The following is a 10,198-nucleotide window of genomic DNA, read 5'->3' as shown; positions in this document are numbered from 1 at the left end:
AAACTAACCCTGTTGATGGTGAATACAGTAACCACTCTCTTCTGTATTTCTCACCATTAGCTTTTGTCCCAACAAAAAGTTTATTCGAGCAACACCTTAATGGTTTGGCACTACTGAAATGCCGGTAAGACTTGTCAAATGGCCCATTGTGGTGTTGACAGTCACTGGGTCCACAAGCAATAAGCCACATCATCAGCAGAGAAATCAAACCACAGCCCTGGATCCTTTGCTAAATTGTAATTTACTTCATCGTTTGCAGACAGAATAATTTCACCCACCATGGTCTAATAAACTTTCATTTTCAGCAATTATTTCAGCCCCAGAATGTATTATAAAGTAACTTGATTCAATGTTTGCAGTAGAGGTCTCAAGAGAATTTATAGGCAAAGTGAGATCAGTAATGAGGCATGTGTTAGATGAACCTGCTTGTGACACCTCAGTGATTCTAATGTCATCATGTTTTGATTCTGAAGTTATCAAAGTGGTATTTACTGTATTTGTGTCCACTTCTGATGATGGAGATTGGTTTTGACCCGGAATAGGTATACCATGTTGTGGAATTTGTGTGAAGAAATCACACACCTTTGCCGTCTTGGACTCTAAATCCAAAGTCTTCTCTTGTTTCCTTTTTTTTTTTTTTTGATAGTTTTTGCTTTTGCGCATCACTTAACTGAACACATTTCATCTTGGTTCTTGGGGTCTGTGGGATCTGTCATGTAAATTGATAGACATAATGAAATACACATTCAGTTATCACCACCAGTCCACCACCATGCAATAAATAAAAAATAGAAAATGCGTGCCTAGTCAAAAGCAACACCATTTTCATGAGTTACACAACATTTCATAAGCACTTCCACAAAATTCTGAAACATTAATTACATTATTTGTTGTCAGTGTTATAAAAAAAGGAATCAGCTTACTTACCAAGTGTCAGAGTCTGGAAGGTACTAGGTGGCCTTTTGCCACCCAGCAAGGGCATCAGGGCCCAATTCACCACACAGAGTAACAGAGCCAGAACAATAAGGCTGGCAGCCAAGGCAGGAACAACAAGGCAGGAACAAGGCTTGAGCAAGGCTGCACACTCAGGCCAAAGCACAAGAGCAGAAGATACAGTGGTGCCTCGCTTAATGACGATAATCTGTTCCAGGAAAATCGCCGTTAAGTGAAAATATCGTAAAGCGAAATTAAAAACCCCATTGAAACACATTGAAACCCGTTCAATGCGTTCCAATGGGGTAAAAACTCACCATCCAGCAAAGATCCTCCATACGGTGGCCATTTTCACTGCCTTTACACAGCAAGGAATCCGACCCTAAGCACAGCGGGGAGCCATTTTAAGCACCCGGTGGCCATTTTAAAAACCCGACGATCAGCTGCTTTTGATCGTTGTAAAGTGAAAATCTGTTCCCGAAGCAGGGGACCAATCATCGCTAAGCAAAATTCCCCCATTTAGACCATTGTTTTGCGATCGCAAAAAGATCGTTGTAAAGCAGATTCATCGTAATGCGGGGCAATCATTAAGTGAGGCACCACTGTACCTCAACAGATGGGAAACTCTGACATTTGATCGTTCAGCCTGGAGGCAGGCAGTGCATCACGGCCTCTCCCAATTTGAAGAGACCCTTGTCCAGCAGGCCGAGGCAAAGAGGAAGTCACAAAGGAAGCAAAACCAGGGAGCTGGACAGGGGACAGATTGGATTTGTCTTCAGTGTGGAAGAGATTGTAACTCTTGAATTGGCCTCCTCAGCCACACCAGACGCTGTTCCAAGTCCTCCATACAGAGCACGCTACCATAGTCTTTCGAGACTGAAGGATGCCTACTACTACTGTACTTGCATTGCTGAGGCAAAGTCTAGGAGGGAGACCCACTCCTTCAATAGGCCTTACCTCCAGGCTTCCAGGTGGGCCACTCATGTGGCCCAGCAGCTGCTATACAGGCCAGGGCCTGAGCCTGCAAACACCAGGTAATTCCTGGGTCAGGCTGGCCCAGGAAATTTCACACACTGCATACAAAGTTTCCCCTGCTTTCATTTATTGGGGGGGGGATTCCCCCCCCCCATTTGATTTCATGACCCTTGGCAGAGGTCTACACTCTCTGAGTGCTCTTGTAATTATTATATGTGTGTGTAATTTTTTTCATGGCTGTACCATTTGCAGTATTGCACCATATGGGCCATGGTAAATTCGGCTGTGGAAAATTTCTGTAGTGCCCTTTTTTCCCTTGATGCCCTTAAGCACGTGTTTATGGTTAATCCCACGCCGGCATGTGAACAGTCGTGATGCCTGTCAGTCGTGGGAATGGCATAACAGTTAGATCACAGTTTCTTAGTTAAATGAGGACAGAGCAAAGGCTAAAACTGGCGAAAGGGGAACTGAGCTGTTAAAGAGTTATGATCATCCTCTAACATCATTCACAGCCTTTTGAGCATCTCGTTTGCATGTTGAACTTGCACCTTTGGAGATTTATCCCCAAGAGAATATTATGTCATCCCTAAGCTTCCCACCTCATCTGTTTTAGTCACTGATGAGTTTAAAAAAAAAAGAACTAAGCTTGGTTGTCTTTCTGGAGACTCGATATGTGACAGAGCATGTGGCTGCCTAGTGAAGGGCTTAAGCTCTGTCTCCACCTATGCTTAACTATTATATTAGAAATAAATCCAAAGATTACAAAATACCAGTAAGTCTCCAGTGACCTCCTTACAAAGGGAACCTGGATGATATGATCCTAGATTCTCTCACTGCTCAGCATGGGTTAAGCATAAAATAATATCTTGCTACACCAGAAAAAAAAGTTACCCTTTTAAACTGGAACTCCAAGAATCCTTGAATCAGTATGATCATTGGCTGTGACGGCTGGAAGATTCTGGAAACTGCAGTCCAAAAAAAAAAAAGAGTAACTATTCTGAGCTTTGCAATGTGCTCAAACACATTGTTGGCCACACAGTTCCTGGAGGGGCGAGCAGGGGACAAATGGGCTGGAAAAAGGAAAGGGAACTAAAGCGAATTACTAGGAACTCACTTGTTTCTGGAACTAGTACCCACATGTCACAAGTTATCATATAATGTACATTAGTTAGCCTTCTAGATGTGATCGAGATTCTAGCCTCTTTGAGCTGAGATTATGCATATTTATATTGAGGAATGAGATAATATCTTCAGTCTTATTCATCATTTTAGTTCATGTGGCGGGCAGTTTCCATAAAACAACTGAAAACAGAGTCTTTCTTTCTTTCTTTCTTTCTTTCTTTCTTTCTTTCTTTCTTTCTTTCTTTCTTTCTTTCTTTCTTTCTTTCTTTCTTTCTTTCTTTCTTTCTTTCTTTCTTTCTTACATCGTCTGGCTCTTCATGGAGGATTTTCACAGTTACATTAGCCAAAATTAGGCATGGGAGCTTCATATTCGTATCCCAGGGGATACAAATGTGAAACTTGGCACCACAGATGCATGGTGGTCCATTCCTACTCCCCAGAACTGGCCCAGTCTACTCATCAGACTACTCATGGCATGCATGTCCAACAGTGGTGACATTGTGCCAATTGTAGACGTTGTCCTGCTAACGCTGCCCCATTACTTCTCACAGCCGACCACTCCGTCGAGAAGGCGGGAAGACAAGTCTTCCTGTTCAACTGCTGAGTGGTTAGCTGAGGGGAGAGGTGGTGCACTGTTGGGGGGGGCAACATCCACAATTGGCATGATGTCGCTGCTGTTGGATGTGTGCGCTGTGAGGAGTCCGGTGAGTGGACCAGGCTGGTTCTGGGGTGGGTGGGAATGAACCACTGTGCCACCTGTGGGGCTGAGCTTCATATCCCCCAGGATTTGGAATACGAAGCTCTCATGTCTAGCCAGAATCTTAATGAGCAGTTTTAGTATTCAAACGACACTGTTCAACTAATCTGTCTTTCCCTCCTGAACAGATTTTCTGAGTAAGAAAAAGAGAGTGAAAACTCTGTGAACATGCAAGAGGTTGTAAATGAAAAAAGTCATTATTCACCCATTACGTTTGTGGAAATGGGACAGGAAAGTTTTGTAATGTATTCCACACTGGAAGTATCCAAGGGGTGTAGAATTTTTCTCCTTAGCTGAATTCTGATTCTAAAAATGAGCCCACCCCCCAAAATGGCCTTACTGGTGGGAACTTCAGGGAAGTTTCTTAATCTTCATCTTCCTGTTTTTTGCTGAAATCAAACTCTACTTTTGATCTGGTATCTACCTACTTTTTATACATGGTTTCAGCTCTTCTATCATGAAACACTCAAAACTCATGCTAGTCTAGAACTTTTCCACTAGAGAGAAAGGCAGGTGAGGATGACTCTGCATGACCCCATAGATCCAGGGCTCATGAATCACCATTACTGCTTCCAGCCTTGATTTCCCATTTTTGCTCATGTGTTCACAGTGATAGAAAGGCAATGCTATGTGGCAACAGTGTCTGTCGGGTGCTGAGGCAGACACAGTGCAGCTGTCTAAATGTTGTTGTACTGGAGGTCCTGTCAAACCTAGCACAACTAAAGGTGCGGAATGCTGGAAGCTGCTGTTCAACAAGATTTGGAGGGCACATTTCATCTGCCCTATTTAATCAAAGCTACAAAGCTTAGTGAGTAAGGCATCTGGCTGTGGATCCAGAGGTTGGGTGTTTGATTCCTCACTGTACCTCCTGAGAGAAGACACAGCTAATGTAACCTTGGGCAAGCGGTACAGCCCCAGGGTGCCCCCAGATGACGGAACTGATAATCTGAGTACTCCATACTTCCATCCTGGAATAGGTAATCATAAATCAGAATCGACTTGACAGCACATAATTATGTACAATTCACCACCCAGGAATTGTGAAAAGAAAAATAAGGAATTTTGGATACTCTCTATAACCAGCATGTTCTGTAACCTTAACACACGTTGCTTGGTTCTGCCAATCTCATACAAGGTAGTGGATCGTTTCCTCCCCTCCCCTTTTAAGGGATACAGACTTGGATAGTCTGAAAAGTGGATTCTTGGTCTTGAATCCTGAAAGATTCAGAGTCTGAGTTATTTTTAAAGGACATAGTTACATTTGGGATTGAATCCTGAATAATAATAATCAAATACTACCAAGTTGATTTCCCCTTTAGCCTCATCAAAACAAATGCATCAGCATCCACCACTTAATCTAAAATTTCATTTATTTGTTGTTTAGATCCCTGGTCAACAACTTATTTTATGGGTGGGTATACTTTGAAGAAGGGAATGAATGGGGCTTGCTCGGTCTTCTCTGATCCTGACACTGAGCATACAACTCGGAGCCAAAAGATAGTGCAATTCAGGAGGCACTGATCAGCAGGTGTGGTGTCTACTATGACATGTAAGCGTGGTTCTGCCTACTATTTCAGGGTGGAGCTTTAAGGAAATGGGGAGGCAAAGCAAATAGCAGAATCTCTTATAAAGTCAAACAGAATTGCCTACCATTAGTTCTGCTCTTGCCCAGCTTTAGTTATTTCCCCTGGAGAGTATATTCCTGAAATTCCAACTCAAACACTGACACTTTGTGAAACTATATGGGAGATGAATACTCCACTCTCACCTCAGGAAAGTGAATGATTGGCAAGTTGCCAACTACTCTAAACAAGTTTCTTGAAACTAGCACAGTAATTGGAGGACCAGCAAGAACCCTTCAGGGAGTCTGTTCTGTCTCTGGGGCCTCCAGTTGCCAACCCCTACTTTATAAGGTATTTTTAAAAAGCTGTTTCTGGCAGGTTCTTCATGGAAAATAATTTCTTGTCTTGAGTGAAAAGGGGTAGAAAATGAATGATGGCCTTTTGGAATGTTATTTCCAAGCACCTCCCATAGGAGGTTCCTACTATAACACATAATTAGGAGATTAGAAACATACAGCTATAATGTTAATCACATAGGAATCAAGGATATCTGTGGAGGAGTTAGCAGTTGGAAACATCTGAACTATCTCTACATTGCTTGCTTCTTAATCTTGTATTCCATCTGGTTGCTGTAGACAAACTATAAAGAAAGAATAATAGAAACAATAGCAATGGAAAATATCATCAGAAAACAATAGACATTAAGAAATAGATGGTGACCAGTGAAACAATTCTACCTTTGAAAATCTCTTCTGAAGAAGGCGAAGCCCAATCATCTATGGCCGACCTGACTGGTCTCCATGGCTGAATAAGAATTTCTATGGTGCTTAAGAGAAGGCCAGAGTCTCATCATCTTCTCCATGCTGACATCTGTCTATTGTTCTGATTTGCTTGTTTGCTCATCCACATTCTGCATTTCCACACACTCTTGGGTGTTGCATCACAGACATCCCAATGAAGGAAACTCCATTACCAATTTTCCCCATCTGTCACGCTAGACAGTGTGAGAACTGCACATTTCAGCAACATTGTCGGTGTGTTCATGGTTTCATCCAGCCTAGATTTGGAACCCACTCCGGGTACCACAGCTTTCATCATCACAGGCCTTACGATCTCCAAAGGTAGGTATTGTGGGCTTTACTTGATTTGTGACTTGTTGTGGACTGCTGCTTACAAGGGGATGAAGTTTCCAATGTCTAAGCAGAGCATACATCGAAAGATACGCTCTGTCAAACTCTTTTCCTCTGTTCCCAAACTGGTCTGGGTCACAGCTGTGAACTCTAAAAAAGACATTTGCATCTAAACAAGGAGACATTGGGCAGATAATCCTCTTCTGTCACTACAACCATAGAATGCAATCTGTGTCTTCCTGATGCTTCCTTGCCAGCTAGTAATTTCTTTTTCTAAAACCAGGAGCTCCAGCTTGGGTTAAGAGTCGGCATCTACATTCTCTTAGTATAGCCAAGCTCTCTTTCATCTGAATAGTTTATAGCAACTCTCTGCAAATGAAAAAAAATGGAGTAAAAGTGTTTGATTTAGGCTGATCTGTTCCATACCCTGTCTAAAAGAATGAAGGGATCATTTCATTGATGTGTGCAGTTCTTTTAACTTCATAAAAAAAGAAGCTCTAGGAAGTGAGGGTTAAGGAATCAAATTCTAATTCTCCATCATCTTTAAACCTTTAATCCTTGCTATGGGAGGGAATTATGCTGTAAAATACTGTATGAAAAATATTCTGCACATGTTCAGAAGTGCTCTCTTTTAATAAATGTTTGTACATATTGCTAGTCTAGGTGTCAGGGATAAACAGATTGGCTTGACTGTACAAGGAGTAAGAGCTGTACTTTCTGGAATGGAATAAAAATAGAAAGTGAGTTGAACATTTTGCTCTACTAAACGTTTGGCAGAAGGCCTCCAACTTTTCATCAGTATAATCAGTAACAGCAATATGTAGAATACTTTTTATTAGCAGATCATTGTGAAAACAAAGCAGTGTGGTTTAGAATTATGGGGAGTTATGGATTTTACATAATGAGAGAATGATAGAATCAAGCCACTGCTTGTCAGGGTAGCAAGCCAAAACAAAACGTAACCGTACTTTTAAATGCTATCAACATATCAGTCACAAGCTGCCAGCATCCACATCAGCTTTGTGCCACAGGACAGTGACAAGTCCTCATATCTGCTGAGAAAGGAAATTGTTTATACTGAATCTTTACACATATCCTTCAAGGACAGGAAATCTGCAGTTGAAACAATTTAAAAACTCTCTGATTTGGGATATGATGAGGGTGTATGCATCTTTCCCTGTGTAATGAAATTCCAGAACTATAAATCCTTCACAAGATTATAATCTTTAAACAATACCAACACTAAATAAAGGAAGGTGGATTAGTACATCTATGTATAGGGTAGGTCTAGAGCAGAGAAGTACTCTTCTAGAAGGCTTACTGACACAAGTGGGAGGACCGCCATGCTGTTGTGCAGCTCCCCCTCATTCTGAGGGAACGTCTGTGGAAGGACTTCCCTGTGCACACTCACTTGCTGGTTTGGCTGTAGTTTACAAAGGGCTCCTTTGAGTTACCACCATGTTCCTGAGAGAAACTTTACCTATAACATCTGTATGGTAGGAAGAAAATGTACAGGGGCATGTACTTTCCTGCCTAAGAGATACAACCCTGAGAAGGCTGCCTTGGTTGAATTTCTGCTCGTAACAAATCTTTACAAAGAGTCTTTGAAGGGAAGATGCTGGCAACCCTTTGAGTTCTCTGTTCATATGTTTCCTTGGATGTTTGATCATTCAAAAGTATTAGTGTTGCTAACCAATCATGTAAACGAAAGCAATGACAACAAAAACACCATGCCAGGGATAGTTTTTGTTTTCGTTCCAATAAAGCATGGGGACAAGGCACTGAACGTTGCAATTCCTTGTGACTTTTTCTGGTTCTTCATCTCAGAATTAATAATTCTATAACTACCCTTCTGCATCTTTAAGACTGCTGACTTCCCACCCTCTCTCTCTGATTCCCCAAAACACTGGGATCCACTTGCAGGCCAAGATATTCTGTCTCCCAAACCCATCTAGGGGCTCTAACATGGATTATGTTAGTGTGCTTACAGATTCAAAGCAGCACCTCAGTTCTCTTCCTCAAGATCGGTGCTAGTGAACTGTGCTGCTGGTGTTCTTTTGGGGAAAAACATCTGTGGCTTTAACAGCTGATTTTCGGCCTGGAGAGAGGCTTTGCCTGCTGAATCTCTGCCTGTCATGCAGCCTTTAAAGTCTGCATGACAGGCAGGTCAGTAGCTGGCAACCATAAAGGAACCAACAATTGAAAGAACTACAGCAGCTAGCCTGAGGATTGTTTTGCTAAGAAGGAAGGTAGTAGAAAAGAAGAGGACCTTATATTTCTGTTGGCTGGCTGGAAGGCTGGCAGATGGGCAAGGACATTGCACCCTATCACATTCACCCAGCATATGGGTGTAGCTGGTAAAGCAGAGTAACTTGTACCAATTTGGCATTTAGTGGGTGGGTGAAAAAATGACTAAATTATAGTGGCAGCTAAGGGTTGTACAGCAGGAAAAGTAGCTAACAGGAGGATATAAAATGGAGCTGGCCCCGACACCTTTCTTTGGCTTGCCTCATGCAGTGCCAGAATGCTTGCTTATAATCACAAAGGTTGTGATGAAATATTATGAACTTCTGTTGAGTTGATCATTTAAAAAAGAGAGGAATCAGAAGAAATAAGAGACCATGGTAGTTGTTATAAAGACCCTGAAATTGAAAAGATGCCGATTAAAGAGAACCAAGAGGTGCATTTCATCCCTTGGTTTTAAGCTTACTCTCTAAGATGCTGTAAAATGTTTACATGTCGGCTTGCTACATGAACCTTTCCTTCACCACCAGTAGCACTAGTTGGATGGTATTCTGCTCTTGGTTTCATAAAATACAAATGGTATTTAAATATCTTGTTAAAAACATATTTCTTTTTTAAAAGATATTTTTGAGAAAGAGGAACAGGGCTTTTAAAAAAGCTTATGTAACAAGAAGGCTCACTAGTTACAACACCAGCACTCTACTCCCTTCCTATGTTCCACATAGCATGATTGACCCAAGTGCATGCATCCACCACTAGATAAGACAATTGAGGGCAATGGAATTCCCATCAGATGTACTTTCCCCCACTTTTTCATCTTAAATGGGCTTCTGTGTATCATGTTAAAATCAAATTTGTGTGCTTGCTGTGTGGAAGAAAGAAATTTAGCATAAACACAACACATGAGTGGGCAGAAAATTTATAGCAGCCAATTACAAAGAAAATAAATTTTGGCCTTGAATGTATGGAATAAATGGACAATTTGGTCCCTCCAATAAAAGTGACCAGATAATGAAGTATTTTTAAAGTGGTAGGAAGAAAAATAAAATGGGAAAGCCAATAGTTTATAGCTCAATCCCCACACAAGTCCCTCCTCATCCTGAGTCACTGAGTCATGCGTTTAACCTTAACCAGTAGAAACTAAAGTAAATTCTGTTTTTCCCCCATATCTAGACATGCATATGAATATCAAAGAATTTGCTATTTGCAGGAAACTTTTTATTTTAGAGACCACTGTTTCTCTAATATATAATAATAATTAAAAAGGAATTTATTCAAGACTAAAGGATGACAGGAGATGATCAGATGATACGCTGAAAGAACCCAAAACAAATGCCCACAAGTGTTGAGAACAGACAATGCTTTTGTTTGATTTATCCCAATTCACTACCTTTCTCCATCATCTTGGCTTTTTGGTGTGCTGACTTTACACACATGCAACAGACAAATACCTTAGTACTGAATTAGTAAGTACC

At 41.3% G+C, this 10,198-nt stretch overlaps 1 long non-coding RNA gene across 1 annotated transcript; it reads right to left on the bottom strand.

Annotated features, from left to right (window-relative positions):
- Window positions 1-224: 224 nt before the first annotated feature.
- LOC144583586 (uncharacterized) lies at window positions 225-4,152 on the bottom strand. The gene is made up of 2 exons (XR_013537465.1): window positions 2,800-4,152; window positions 225-709 (listed from the first exon to the last, which is right to left on the bottom strand). It is a non-coding gene; the product is annotated as an uncharacterized LOC144583586 (long non-coding RNA).
- Window positions 4,153-10,198: the final 6,046 nt, after the last annotated feature.

The sequence above is a fragment of the Pogona vitticeps genome, chromosome 6, assembly GCF_051106095.1.
Source record: "Pogona vitticeps strain Pit_001003342236 chromosome 6, PviZW2.1, whole genome shotgun sequence".
Classification (NCBI taxonomy): Eukaryota; Metazoa; Chordata; class Lepidosauria; order Squamata; family Agamidae; genus Pogona; species Pogona vitticeps.
The sequence above is the reverse complement of the archived record's forward strand: the minus strand, read 5'-3'. Positions and strand labels throughout refer to the sequence as shown.